The sequence below is a fragment of the Aegilops tauschii genome, chromosome 4 (assembly GCF_002575655.3).
Source record: "Aegilops tauschii subsp. strangulata cultivar AL8/78 chromosome 4, Aet v6.0, whole genome shotgun sequence".
Lineage (NCBI taxonomy): Eukaryota > Viridiplantae > Streptophyta > Magnoliopsida > Poales > Poaceae > Aegilops > Aegilops tauschii.
Window position 1 is genome coordinate 419,662,207 of NC_053038.3, and position 15,841 is coordinate 419,678,047.

Consider the following 15,841-nt stretch of genomic DNA (forward strand, 5'->3'; position numbering starts at 1 on the left):
TTCTCTTTTTTTTATGGCCTCTTTTTTTAGTCCGGAGTCTCATCCCGACTTATGGGGGAATCATAGTCTCCACCATCCTTTCCTCACTTGGGACAATGCTCTAATAATGATGATCATCACACTTTTATTTACTTACAACTCATGAATTACAACTCAATACTTAGAACAAAATATGACTCTATATGAATGCCTCCGGCGGTGTACCGGGATATGCAATGAATCAAGAGCGACATGTATGAAAGAATTATGAACGGTGGCTTTGCCACCAATACAATGTCAACTACATGATCATGCAAAGCAATATGACAATAATGGAGTATGTCATGATAAAAGGAACGGTGGAAAGTTGCATGGCAATGTATCTCGGAATGGCTATGGAAATGCCATGATAGGTAGGTATGGTGGCTGTTTTGAGGAAGATATAAGGAGGTTTATGTGTGATAGAGCATATCATATCACGGGGTTTGGATGCACCGGCGAAGTTTGCACCAACTCTCAAGGTGAGAAAGGGCAATGCACGGTACCGAAGAGGCTAGTAAATTGCGGAAAGGTAAATGTGTGTATAATCCATGGACTCACATTAGTCATAAAGAACTCATATACTTATTACAAAAATTTATTAGCCCTCGAAGCAGAGTACTACTACCCATGCTCCTAGGGGAAGGGTGTTGGGGAACGTAGCAATAATTCAAAAGTTTCCTACGTGTCACCAAGATCAATCTAGGAGATGCTAGCAACGAGAGAGAGGGAGTGCATCTTCATTGAAGATCGCTAAGCGGAAGCGTTACAAGAACGCGGTTGATGGAGTCGTACTCGCAGCGATTCAAATCGCGGAAGATCCGATCTAGCGCTGAACGGACGGCGCCTCCGCGTTCAACACACGTACAGCCCGGGGACGTCTCCTCCTTCTTGATCTAGCAAGCCAAGAGGATAAGTTGAGGGAGAACTCCAGCAGCACGACGGCGTGGTGGTAATGGAGCTCGTGGTTCTCCGGCAGAGCTTCGCTAAGCACTACGGAGGAGGAGGAGTTGGAGGAGGAGAGGGCTGCGCCAGGCCAGGGGTGCGGCTGCCCTCCCACCCCTCCACTATATATAGGGGCAAGGGAGAGGGGGCCGGCCCCTTAGATCCCATCTGGTGGGAGGGGCGGCGGCCAGGGAGGGTGGCTTGCCCCCCAAGTCAAGGGGGGCACCCCCTCCAGGGTTTCCCCAACCCTAGGCGCATGGGCCCTAGGGGGAGGTTGGTGCCCATCCCACTTAGGGGCTGGTTCCCTTCCACCTACAGCACATAAGGCCCTCCGGGGCAGGTGGACCCTCCCGGTGGACCCCCGGAACCCCTTCGGTGGCCCCGGTACAATACCGGCATACCCCCGAACACTTCTGGTGACCGCATGATGACTTCCCATATATAAATCTTTACCTCCGGACCATTCCGGAACTCCTCGTGACGTCCAGGATCCTATCCGGGACCCCGAACAACCTTCGGTAACCACATACTATTTCCCATAACAACTCTAGCGTCACCGAACCTTGCAGACATGACCGAGACATCTCTCCGACCAATAACCAATAGCGGGATCTGGATACCCATATTGGCTCCCACATGTTCCACGATGATCTGATCGGATGAACCATGATGTCGGGGATTCAATCAATCCCGTATACAATTCCCTTTGTCAATCGGTATGTTACTTGCCCGAGATTCGACCGTCGGTATCCCAATACCTCGTTCAATCTCGTTACCGGCAAGTCACTTTACTCATTTCGTAATGCATGATCCCGTGACTAACTGCTTAGTCACATTGAGCTCATTATGATGATGCATTACCGAGTGGGCCTAGAGATACCTCTCCGTCATACGGAGTGACAAATCCCAGTCTCGATTCGTGCCAACCCAATAGACACTTTCGGAGATACCTGTAATGCACCTTTATGGCCACCCAGTTACGTTGTGACGTTTGGTACACCCAAAGCATTCCTACGGTATCCGGGAGTTGCACAATCTCATGGTATAAGGAAGCGATACTTGACGTTAGAAAAGCTCTTAGCAAATGAACTATATGATCTTGTGCTATGCTTAGGATTGGGTCTTGTCCATCACATCATTCTCCTAATGATGTGATCCCGTTATCAATGACATCCAATGTCCATGGTCAGGAAACCATAACCATCTATTGGTCAACGAGCTAGTCAACTAGAGGCTCACTAGGGACATGTTGTGGTCTATGTATTCACACATGTATTACGGTTTCCAGTTAATACAATTATAGCATGAAAAATAGACAATTATCATGAACAAGGAAATACAATAATAACCATTTTATTATTGCCTCTAGGGCATATTTCCAACAAAGGGTTGGTAGGAGTTAACCATCACGCGATCCCGACCGCCACACAAAGGAAGACAATCAACAAATACTTCATGATCCGACTTCGTTACATAACGGTTCACCATACGTGCATGCTACGGGAATCACAAACTCCAACACATGTATTTTTCAATTCCACAATTACTCAACTAGCACAACTATGATATTACTACCTTTATATCTCAAAACAATTATCAAGCATCAAATTTCTCATGATATTAATTAAAGAAAATTGCCATGCTATTTTAAGACTCTCAAAATAATATAAGTGAAGCATTAGAGATTAATAGTTTCTATAAAACAAATCCACCACCGTGCTATAAAATATATAAGTGAAGCACTAGAGCAAAAACTATATATCTCAAAAATATAAGTGAAGCACATAGAGTATTCTAATAAATTCCAAATCAAGTGTGACTCTCTCAAAAGGTGTGTACAGGAAGGATGATTGTGGTGAACTAACAAATAAAGACTCAAATAATACAAGACGCTCCAAGCAAAACACATATCATATGGTGAATAAAAATATAGTTCTAAGTAAAGTTACCGATGGAAGTAGCAAAAAAGGGGATGCCTTCCGGGGCATCCCCAAGCTTTTGCTTTTAGGTGTCCTTAGATTATCTTGGGGTGCCATGGCATCCCCAAGCTTAGGCTCTTGCCACTCCTTGTTCCATAATCCATAAAATCTTTCACCCAAAACTTGAAAACGTCACAACACAAAACTCAGCAGAAAATCTCGTAAGCTGCGTTAGCGAAAGAAAACAAAAGACCACTTCAAGGCACTGTAATGAACTCATTCTTTATTTATATTGGTGTTGAACCTACTGTATTCCAACTTCTCTATGGTTTATACACTATTTCACTAGCCATAGATTCATCAAAATAAGTAAACAACACACGAAAAACAGAATCTGTCAAAAACAGAATAGTCTGTAGTAATCTGTAACTAACGCAAACTTCTGGAACTCCAAAAATTCAGTCAAAATAGGACGACCTAGACCATTTGTTTATAGATCAGCAGCATTGGAATCAATATTTTATCACGTTCTGGTGATTTTTAACAATTATTTTCGTGAGCAGAAAGTTTCTGGAATTTACAGCAAGATCAAATAACTATCATCCAAGAAGATCCTATAGGTTAAACTTGGCACAAATACTAATCTCTACTCCTAATGTCTCAGTTGGTAGTCTCCGTTCCGGGTTTATTTTCGTCCCACCATTTTCGTCCGGTTTTTTTTCGTCCTCACTCCCACCTCTGACTTATCCACCAGAAACCGAAAAAACCTCCTCCTGAGGCCCCAACCCGCACCCATCCACGTACCAAAAAAATAGACCTACGAAGGTTAACCAACGAAAAAAGACCTACCAAGATTAACCAGCGAGAAAAACCTAATGGAGGAGTTGGTAGTCCGGTACGGTTTATTTTCAACACTTTCCTAATGACAAAAGATCACAGATCCAACTTTCCTAGCTTAGCCAAATCAACGAATCTCTTTCATAAATGCAATTTGCTTTAGGAAACAAATAATAGATTCTTTCCTACCTTAGCCAAATCAACGGATCTCTTCCATTAATGCAATTTGCTTTAGGAAACAAATAATAGATTCTTTCCTACCTTAACCAAATCAGTGAATTTCTCTCATTAATGCAATTTGCTTTAGGAAATAAATAATAGATTTTCAGGAAACAAATAATGGATTTTAATACGGTTTATTTTCAACACTTTCCTAATGACAAAAGATCACAGATCTAACTTTCCTAGCTTAGCCAAATCAACGAATCTCTTTCATAAATGCAATTTCCTTTAGGAAACAAATAATAGATTCTTTCCTACCTTAGCCAAATCAACGGATCTCTTCCATTAATGCAAATTGCTTTAGGAAACAAATAATAGATTCTTTCCTACCTTAACCAAATCATTGGATTTCTCTCATTAATGCAATTTGCTTTAGGAAATAATAATAGATTTTGAGGAAACAAATAATGTATTTAAAGAAATTCATAAGTAAACCATCTCTACTACTTATTAAAGAAGAAAACATGTACATCGCTAAGTGTACCCAGCCTAACGTACACATAACAACATAGCTCAATTATAACCACACAATCAAAATCACTTAATTTAATCCAACTGTTAAGATTATACTAAGCCAGAGCCAAAAATGCGCTTAGCAATTTACCTGGGCGGACGAAAACTCTGCTGTACCAAACGTTCCGTGGGCCCCGCGTCGACCCCGGTACATCGTTTCCTAATCCAAGGAAAGGAAAACAAAATCCGATATCGAAAGATCCCTGAATGCAGGTGAGCGACGCGGTCAACACGGGGAGGCGGCGGCATCTCGAGGGAATAGTGATGGCCAAGTTGTGGGCTCCGGCGGGGCTGCTGTGGATCTGGCGGATGGCAGCAGGATCGGGTCGACGAAGGACCGCTCAGGCGAGAGTCGGAGGGACGACGGCGGCGGCTGAGCTACTCCATGGCCTGCTGCGGTTCCAGGGAGAACAGAAGGAAGGGAGGGGAGGAAGGGCACGGCCAGCAGGCTCTCACCTCTCTTACCTCCATGCCGCCGTCGACACGACCCCCGAGCCTAGACCACGACCCATGCGACGGGACCCCGCTGATGCCGGCGGCGGTGCCGGGCTCCATGATCTATTCGACTTCATGTGTCGATTCATCAAGTCCGCACCAGCACTCCGCCGGGCCCCTCAGTGGGATCAGCGTCCGTATCAGCTCCTGCCTCTACAAGTCAAGCGGTAGGCTGCTCGATCGCATCTCCAAGAGTCCCTCGCCGGCACAACGCCTGCAGTCACAGACGGCCGTACCTGTCGACGGGAGCGGCTGAGCAGGGGACATCCCGCCGATCCGATGGCGGAAGGGCGAGATAATGGGCAAGTCTACCTCGGGTTGAATCTGGACACCAGCGAGCTCCTTGTAGTAAACCAGGTGCTGGACTTTTGCGATTTGTTTATCAGGTTTGCACTGTGTGGATCACGCCGGTCTGGCTCTCACCCCTCTCCGACCTCCATGCCATAGTTGGGCGCTCCTCCGAAACAAGATTATCGCGTCCAGGTATACAGTCCGCCACAAAACTCCCCCGTGCAGTGAGCGTACAGACGGTACCTTCCTCTCCTGATTTTGTATATGGCAGTGTAGTACTATGTGGTTAACTGAAAACGAAGAGTAAGCAAATTAGTTCCTGTCAGAACAACTCTAGCCGGCATGGCCGCTGTCGCTTATGGAGCTCCACACCATTCCCCAATTGTACGAGAGCATGTTCAATCTTCGCCTTCTATACTATGTGCAAATGGTCAACTCTTTTCCAAAAAAGAAGATATGAGGATTAGGCATATATGCCCCATAAGGTAGCTATATTCATGTGTTGTAGTGTGGATTATGGTCACGCTCTGTCTTGGACTGCAGATAGCTAGGTTAACAAAAATGGATACTCTGCATATTTTCTGAATTTTTAGTAAGGTCTACATGAATAAGGTATGCAGTAGTTCTGACTTGGGGCACTGGTTAATTCTTCACATGCAGGAACGTGGAGAGATGGTGGGCTCGAAGCCCATGGTGATTTTATTGTGCTTGCAGCTTGAGATGTACTTGGTCCAAATGAAAATCATCATTTTGAAGGGTTAGTAGATGATGCTCAATGCCATAAACCTGCACCGATCGTCACTCATGTCATCTCATAGAAGTCTATTGAATTTTAATTAACTTTTGTTGTATGCTATCCATGATGTAAGTGGAGATAGGAAGTTCCAAAAAATCCTGCACAATGGGGATGTGCACCAATGATTTGACAGGATAAGATGTTTGTGAAGTATGAAAAATTATGACCTAAGCAAAACTTTTATTTACATATATTCATACATACTTTGAATTTTAGAAACATGCATTGCACGTATATAGTTAGATCTTAATTTTCTTTATTATTCAAAATGCTTGTACCCACTAGATTTCATTTTTTTACCTTGAAGGAGTATTATATTACTATTATTTGGAATCCACCTTGATCCTCCACTTCTGTTTTTCCTAGGCAACTTCGCATGGAATTAGGATCACTTAATAAGGTTCTGGTTTCTTTTTCAAATTCACTTGCTTTATGCATGAACCTATTATAGATTTGTTGGTGTTGATTTGCAGTAAGAGAAAATGTAATATTGTTCTCATCAATCATAGCATGTGTAATGCGTTATAACATCAGTTTCATTGGATTGGAAAAGGTGATAAACATGCAACCATTCTTACTCGATGATATGAATACTTCAGGAGCAATAGTGGCATTTGTGTGCACATTAGTATTCCATTATGTAGTAAAGGATATGGTCTGGTAGTCATTCTTTGTCGTTACTAGTACAATGTCCGTGCGTTGCCACGGGCTGTTGAAATAGTTTGCAAGAGTTATATAAAGACAATGCATGTTAAATTTCACACGTACAGACAATATAACACAGACACAATTATTTAATAATTAAAGTACATTTTTGCAATGTAAATTGCCAAAAAGAAAAATTAACGGCATGTCCTTGTAACAAACTTAATGGAGTTCCAACTAAACATCTGTTATAAAATTATTAATATCTAGGTTATACACTTAAGAAATTCTTCCACAATATACGGAAAGTTGTCTTTAGCTTCATTCCCACGATGTTTTAGCAAGTATAATAAAAACTGCTTTCTCTACTTATATCCATCCTGCGCAAACAATATATGTAGTTAGTATGAAAATAAGTAACGGACAATACTCACCGCGCAAACCGGCTTGACCCGTTCCAATAGAGCATAAAATGAATCATCGCTAATCATAATTCCCATTAACATCAACCAGTATTCTTGGTGTTTATTACTGTTAGTCAACTGGCATTTCAAGTTTCATTACTGCCTAAAATGAAGGTTATCACTCTAAAATAGCATGGTCATATTAGTGACCGTGCAAACTTCAAGATTTAAAACTGATAAGCAGCCCTTCAAATTGGAAAGGGTGCACGTGCAACGCACGTAAGTTTAGGAATTTCTTCATCATTTTGATTATCTAAATCAATTTTTTTCATAATAGTTGTCACAATAACATGTTATGTTTAACAAGAATTGGTCTAAACTGAAATTTTATAACAATCCAAAGTCCAATTTCGGCAAACAGCCTCCTCGCTAGCAAGATGTGTCAGCACCATCCAATCGCCATCTCACAACTGTCATCCTGGTGGTTTGGATTTCTGAATATGTTTGTCTCTTTCCTGCCGCACGCAACACTTTATCTCCATGTCATGCCGAATCTTCTTTTTGGGCTATCATCAGGGGATTTTGTCTACCTAAATATAATTACACACCATGAAGACAAGCTCGAATTGCTGGTGGCTTGGATCGTCTCAACAACACCCAACCAAGAACCAACCGACCAGGCTCGATCCTCTGCAAGGAGGGCATACCAAATCATCTCCTTTTTTATCAACACAGATAGAATGTTCAAAACAATACCATCGTAATCAACATGGGTAAAACATAGCAAAAAATAAGGACATGCTATTGTTCTACGTGAGACAATAAGCAACTTCAGCATCCAGTGTCCCATCATCTACCATGAAGATCGGGAACTCCGTCGTTCCAAGATATGCTTCAATATTTCAATATTTCAAGATTGGGAACTCATTGCATGTAACTTTTTTCTTGCTTGTTAGCATAAACCCAGACATTGTCACCCCACAACAGAAAACATTAAGGTTTCAAAACAAAAGAAAACATTTGAACAAAAGAAAGTTAACGTATAGCAGATCTCAACCCATCTTACATCGCAAACTGTTAACCCCAATATTTCATGATCTGAATGGGGGAATTAAGTTTGGATTTTGTCTCTGACGAATCAGATTTCTGGACATTGTCAACATCAAGATTCCATCGCATGGTTTCATAACAATCAACTTGTACATGGATCTCTGATTAAATTCTAGCCATTACCATGAAGCTCCCGGTCAGCAAGAGTTGTATTTTTTCTGTTTAAGCGGGCACCTAGTTTTTTCTAATACATGGATGTAATTCTCCCCATGTGGCTCAAAAGAAGCATGATGCCCCTGGGTTCTTGAACCTTGACCCAACGCCACCCATTTGTTTCTGACAATTTATGCCCAAATTTATCTCAAACAAAAGGTATGCCCAGTTTTGTAACACAAGCAGCTAAACAATTAAAAAATATAAATATCCTAGCCTTCTTTTTCATACGACTCATGAGATTCTACAGCAACAAAAATGATTTTACATTGTTTTTCACACACACATGAACCAGAGCTGCTAGGCGGCAATATTCCACCATTTGACAATAACTATAACGATAAAGAATGACTACCAGACCATATCCTTTACTACATAATGGAATACTAATGTGCAAACAAATGCCACTATTGCTCCTGAAGTATTCATATCATCGAGTAAGAATGGTTGCATGTTTATCACCTTTTCCAATCCAATGAAACTGATGTTATAACGCATTACACATGCTATGAAAGAAATTGATGAGAACAATATTACATTTGCTCTTACTACAAATCAACACCAACAAATCTATAATAGGTTCATGCATAAAGCAAGTGAATTTGAAAAAGAAACCAAAACCTTATTAAGTGATCCTAATTCCATGCGAAGTTGCCTAGGAAAAATAGAAGTGGAGGATCAAGGTGGATTCCAAATAATAGTAATATAATACTCCTTCAAGGTAAAAAAATGAAATCTAGTGGGTACAAGCATTTTGAATAATAAAGAAAATTAAGATCTAACTATATACGTGCAATGCATGTTTCTAAAATTCAAAGTATGTATGAATATATGTAAATAAAAGTATTTCTTAGGTCATAATTTTTCATACTTCACAAACATCTTATCCTGTCAAATCATTGGTGCACGTCCCCATTGTGCAGGATTTTTTTGGAACTTCCTATCTCCACTTACATCATGGATAGCATACAGCAAAAGTTAATTAAAATTCAATAGACTTCTATGAGATGACATGAGTGACGATCGGTGCAGGTTTATGGCATTGAGCATCATCTACTAACCCTTCAAAATGATGATTTTCATTTGGACCAAGTACATCTCAAGCTGCAAGCACAATAAAATCACCATGGGCTTCGAGCCCACCATCTCTCCACGTTGCTGCATGTAAAGAATTAACTGGTGCCCCAAGTCAGAACTACTGCATACCTTATTCATGTAGACCTTACTAAAAATTCAGAAAATATGCAGAGTATCCATTTTGTTAACCTAGCTATCTGCAGTCCAAGACAGAGCGTGACCATAATCCACACTACAACACATGAATATAGCTACCTTATGGGGCATATATGCCTAATCCTCATATCTTCTTGTTTGGAAAAGAGTTGACCATTTGCACATAGTATAGAATGGAGAAGATTGAACATGCTCTCGGACAATTGGGGAATGGTGTGGAGCTCCATAAGTGACGGCGGCGATGCCGGCTACAGTTGTTCTGACAGGAACTAATTTGCTTACTCTTCGTTTTCAGTTAACCACATAGTACTACACTGCCATATACAAAATCAGGAGAGGAAGGTACCTTTTGTACGCCCACTGCACGGGAGAGTTTTGTGGCGGACTGTATACCTGGACGCAATAATCTTGTTTCAGAGGAGCGCCCAACTGCGGCATGGAGGTCGGAGAGGGGTGAGAGCCGGACCGGCGTGATCCACATAGTGCAAACCTGATAAACAAATCGCAAAAGTCCAGCACCTGGTTTACTGCAAGGAGCTCGCTGGTGTCCAGATTCAACCCGAGGTAGACTTGCCCATTATCTCGCCCTTCCGCCATCGGATCGGCGGGATGTCCCCTACTCAGCCGCTCCCGTCAACATGTACGGCCGTCCGCGACTGCAGGCATTGTGGCGGCGAGGGACTCTTGGAGATGCGATCGAGCAGCCTACCCCTTGACTTGCAAAGGCAGGAGCTGATACGGACGCCGATCCCACTGAGGGGGCCGGCGGAGTGCTGGTGCGGACTTGATGAATCGACACATGAAGCCGAATAGATCATGGAGCCCGGCACCGCCGCCGGCATCAGCGGGGTCCCGTCGCATGGGTCGTGGTCTAGGCTCGGGGGTCGTGTCGACGACGGCATGGAGGTAAGAGAGGTGAGAGCATGCTGGCCGTGCCCTTGCTCCCCTCCCTTTCTTCTGTTCTCCCTGGAACCGCAACAGGCCATGGAGGTGCTCAGCCGTCGCCGTCGTCCCTCCGACTCTCGCCGGAGCCGTCCGTCGTCGACCCGATCCTGCTGCCATCCGCCAGATCCACAGCAGCCCCGCCGGAGCCCACAACTTGGCCATCACCGTTCCCTCGAGATGCCGCCGCCTCCCCGTGTTGACCGCGTCGCGCATCTGCATTCAGGGATCTTTCGAATCGGATTGTGTTTTCCTTTCCTTGGATTAGGAAACGATGTACCGGGGTCGACGCGGGGCCCGCGGAACGTTTGGTACGGCAGAGTTTTCGTCCGCCCAGGTAAATTGCTAAGCGCGTTTTTGGCTCTGGATTAGTATAATCTTAACGGTTGGATTAAATTAAGTGATTCTGATCGTGTGGTTATAATTGAGCTATGTTGTTATGTGTACGTTAGGTTGGGTACACTTAGCGATGTACATGTTTTCTTCTGTAATAAGTAGTAGAGATGGTTTACTTATGAATTTCTTTAAATCCATTATTTGTTTCCTCAAAATCTATTATTTATTTCCTAAAGAAAATTGCATTAATGAGAGATATTCACTGATTTGGTTAAGGTAGGAATGAATCTATTATTTGTTTCCTAAAGCAAATTGCATTAATGGAAGAGATCCGTTGATTTGGCTAAGGTAGGAAAGAATCTATTATTTGTTTCCTAAAGCAAATTGCTTTTGTGAAAGAGACTCGTTGATTTGGCTAAGCTAGGAAAGTTAGATCCGTGAACTTTTGTCATTAGGAAAGTGTTGAAAATAAACCGTATTAAATCCATTATTTGTTTCCTGAAAATCTATTATTTATTTCCTAAAGCAAATTGCATTAATGAGAGAAATTCACTGAATTGGTTAAGGTAGGAAAGAATCTATTATCTGTTTCCTAAAGCAAATTGCATTAATGGAAGAGATCCGTTAATTTGGCTAAGGTAGGAAAGAATCTATTATTTGTTTCCTAAAGCAAATTGCATTTATGAAAGAGATTCGTTGATTTGGCTAATCTAGGAAAGTTAGATCCGTGATCTTTTGTCATTAGGAAAGTGTTGAAAATAAACCGTACCGGACTACCAACTCCTCCATTAGGTTTTTTTTCGCTGGTTAATCTTGGTAGGTCTTTTTTCGTTGGTTAACCTTCGTAGGTCTATTTTTTTGGTACGTGGATGGGTGCGGGTTGGGGCCTCAGGAGGAGGTTTTTTTGGTTTCTGGTGGATAAGTCAGAGGTGGGAGTGAGGATGAAAAAAAACCCGGACGAAAATGGTGGGACGAAAATAAACCCGGAACGGAGACTACCAACTGCTCCATTAGGAGTAGAGATAGTTATTGTCAAATGGTGGAATATTGCCGCCTAGCAGCTCTGGTTCATGTGTGTGTGAAAAACAATGTAAAATCATTTTTTTTGCTGTAGAATCTCATGAGTCGTATGAAAAGGAACGCTATGATATTTATATTTTTTAATTGTTCAGCTGCTTGTGTTACAGATGTGGGCATACCTTTTGTTTGAGATAAATTTGGGCATAAATTGTCACAAATAAATGGGTGGCGTTGGGTCAAGGTTCAGGAACCCAGGAGCATCATGCTTCGTTTGAGCCACATGGGGAGAATTACATCCATGTATTAGAAAAACTAGATGCCCGCTTAAACAGAAAAAATACAACTCTTGCTGACCGGGAGCTTCATGGTAGTGTCTAGAATTTAATCAGAGATCCCTGTATAGGTTGATTGTTATGAAACCATGCGATGGAATCTTGATGTTGACAATGTCCAGAAATCTGATTCGTCATAGACAAAATCCAACCTTAATTCCCCCATTCAGATCATGAAATATTGGGGTTAACAGTTTGCGATGTAAGATGGGTTGAGATCTGCTATACGTTAACTTTCTTTTGTTCAAATGTTTTCTTTCGTTTTGAAACCTTAATGTTTTCTGTTGTGGGGTGACAATGTCTGGTTTTATGCTAACAAGCAAGAAAAAAGTTACATGCAATGAGTTCCCAATCATGAAATATTGAAATATTGAAGCATATCTTGGAACGACGGAGTTCCCAATCTTCATGGTAGATGATGGGACACTGGATGCTGAAGTTGCTTATTGTGTCGCGTAGAACAATAGCATGTCCTTATTTTTTGCTATGTTTTGCCCATGTTGATTACGATGGCATTGTTTTGAACATTCTATCTGTGTTGATAAAAAAGGAGATGATTTGGTATGCCCTCCTTGCAGAGGGAGCCTGGTCGGTTGGTTCTTGGTTGGGTGTTGTTGAGACGATCCAAGCCACCAGCAATTCGAGCTTGTCTTCATGGTGTGTAATTATATTTAGGTAGACAAAATCCCCTGATGATAGCCCAAAAAGAAGATTCGGCGTGACATGGAGTTAAAGTGTTGCGTGCGGCAGGAAAGAGACAAACATATTCAGAAATCCAAACCACCAGGATGACAGTTGCGAGATGGCGATTGGATGGTGCTGACACATCTTGCTAGCGAGGAGGCTGTTTGCCGAAATTGGACTTTGGATTGTTATAAAATTTCATTTTAGACCAATTCTTGTTAAACATAACATGTTATTGTGACAACTATTATGAAAAAAATTTGATTTAGATAATCAAAATGATGAAGAAATTCCTAAACTTACGTGCGTTGCACGTGCACCCTTTCCAATTTGAAGGGCTGCTTATCGGTTTTAAATCTTAAAGTTTGCACGGTCACTAATATGACCATGCTATTTTAGAGTGATAACCTTCATTTCAGGCAGTAATGAAACTTGAAATGCCAGTTGACTAACAGTAATAAACACCAAGAATACTGGTTGATGTTAATGGGAATTATGATTAGCGATGATTCATTTTATGCTCTGGTGGAACGGGTCAAGCCGGTTTGCGCGGTGTGTATTGTCCGTTACTTATTTTCATACTAACTACATATATTGTTTGTGCAGGATGGATATGAGTTGAGAAAACACTTTTTATTATACTTGCTAAAACATCGTGGGAATGAAGCTAAAGTCAACTTTTCGTATATTGTGAAAGAATTTCTTAAGCGTATAACCTAGATATTAATAATTTTATAATAGATGTTTAGTTGGAACTCCATTAAGTTTGTTACATGGACATGCCGTTAATTTTTCTTTTTGGCAATTTACATTGCAAAAATGTACTTTAAATATTAAATAATTGTGTCTGTGTTATATTGTCTGTACGTGTGAAATTTAACATGCATTATCTTTATATAACTCTTCCAAACTATTTCAAGAGCCCGTGGCAACGCACGGGCATTGTACTAGTGAAAACATAAAAACACATCAAAACAGAGGCTAGATCAAATATTTATTCCTAACCAGAAGCAAAAAACTAAAAATAAAATTGGGTTGCCTCCCAACAAGCGCTATCGTTTAACGCCCCTAGCTAGGCATAAAAGCAAAGATAGATCTAGGCATTGCCATCTTTGGTAGGCAATCCATAAGTGGCTCTCATAATAGATTCATAAGGTAATTTTATTTTCTTTGTAGGGAAGTATTCCATGCCTTTCTTTAATGGAAATTGGAATCTAATATTCCCTTCCTTCATATCAATAATTGCACCAATCGTTCTAAGGAAAGGTCTACCAAGAATAATAGGACATGAAGGATTGCAATCTATGTCAAGAACAATAAAGTCTACGGGCACATAGTTCCTAATTGCAACAATAAAAACATCATTAATTCTTCCCATAGGTTTCTTAATAGTGGAATCCGCAAGGTGCAAGTTTAAAGAGCAATCATCAAATTCATGGAAACCTAATAAATCACATAAAGTTTTTGGAATCGTGGAAACACTAGCACCCAAATCACACAAAGCATAGCATTCACGATCTTTAATTTTAATTTTAATAGTAGGTTCCCACTCATCATAAAGTTTTCTAGGGATAGAAACTTCCAACTCAAGTTTTCCTTCGTAAGATAGCATCAAAGCATCAACGATATGTTTGGTAAAGGCTTTATTTTGACTATAAGCATGAGGAGAATTTAGCACGGATTGCAACAAGGAAATACAATCTATCAAAGAGCAATTATCATAATAAAATTCCTTGAAATCCAAAATAGTGGGTTCATTAATATCTAATGTTTTGATCTCTTCAATCCCACTTTTATCAATTTTAGCATCAAGATCTAAAAACTCCGAATTTCTGGAACGCCTTCTAGGTAAAGGTGGATCATATTCAGTACCATCATTATCAAGATTCATATTGCAAAACAAAGATTTAATAGGGGACACATCAATAACTTTCAGATCTTCATCTTTATTTTCATAGTTTTCCGGCTTAGCGGCCATCTTAGATCTACCTCTTGAGCACTGCGTTGGTTTTCCCTTGAAGACGAAAGGGTGATGCAGCAAAGTAGCGTAAGTATTTCCCTTAGTTTTTGAGAACCAAGGTATCAATCCAGTAGGAGGCCAGGCACGAGTCCCTCGCACCTACCCAAACAAATAAATCCTCGCAACCAACGCGATAAGGGGTTGTCAATCCCTACACGGTCACTTACGAGAGTGAGATCTGATAGATATGATAAGATAATATTTTTGGTATTTTTATGATAAAGATGCAAAGTAAAATAGAAGTAAAATAAAAGGCAACGGAAATAGCTTGTTGATGGGAGATTAATATGATGGAAAATAGACCTGGGGGCATAGGTTTCACTAGTGGCTTCTCTCAAGAGCATAAGTATTACGGTGGGTGAACAAATTACTGTTGAGCAATTGACAGAATTGAGCATAGTTATGAGAATATGTAGGTATGATCATGTATATAGGCATCACGTCCGAGACAAGTAGACCGACTCCTGCCTGCATCTGCTACTATTACTCCACACATCGACCGCTATCCAGCATGCATCTAGAGTATTAAGTTCATAAGAACAGAGTAACACTTTAGGCAAGATGACATGATGTAGAGGGATAAACTCATGCAATAAGATATAAACCCCATCTTGTTATCCTCGATGGCAACAATATAATACGTGCCTTGCAGCCCCTACTGTCACTGGGAAAGGACACCGCAAGATTGAACCCAAAGCTAAGCACTCTCCCATTGCAAGAAAGATCAATCTAGTAGGCCAAACCAAACGGATAATTCGAAGAGACTTGCAAAGATAACCAATCATACATAAAAGAATTCAGAGAAGATTCAAATATTGTTCATAGATAAACTTGATCATAAACCCACAATTCATCGGTCTCAACAAACACACCGCAAAAGAAGATTACATTGAATAGATCTCCACGAGAGAGGGGGAGAACATTGT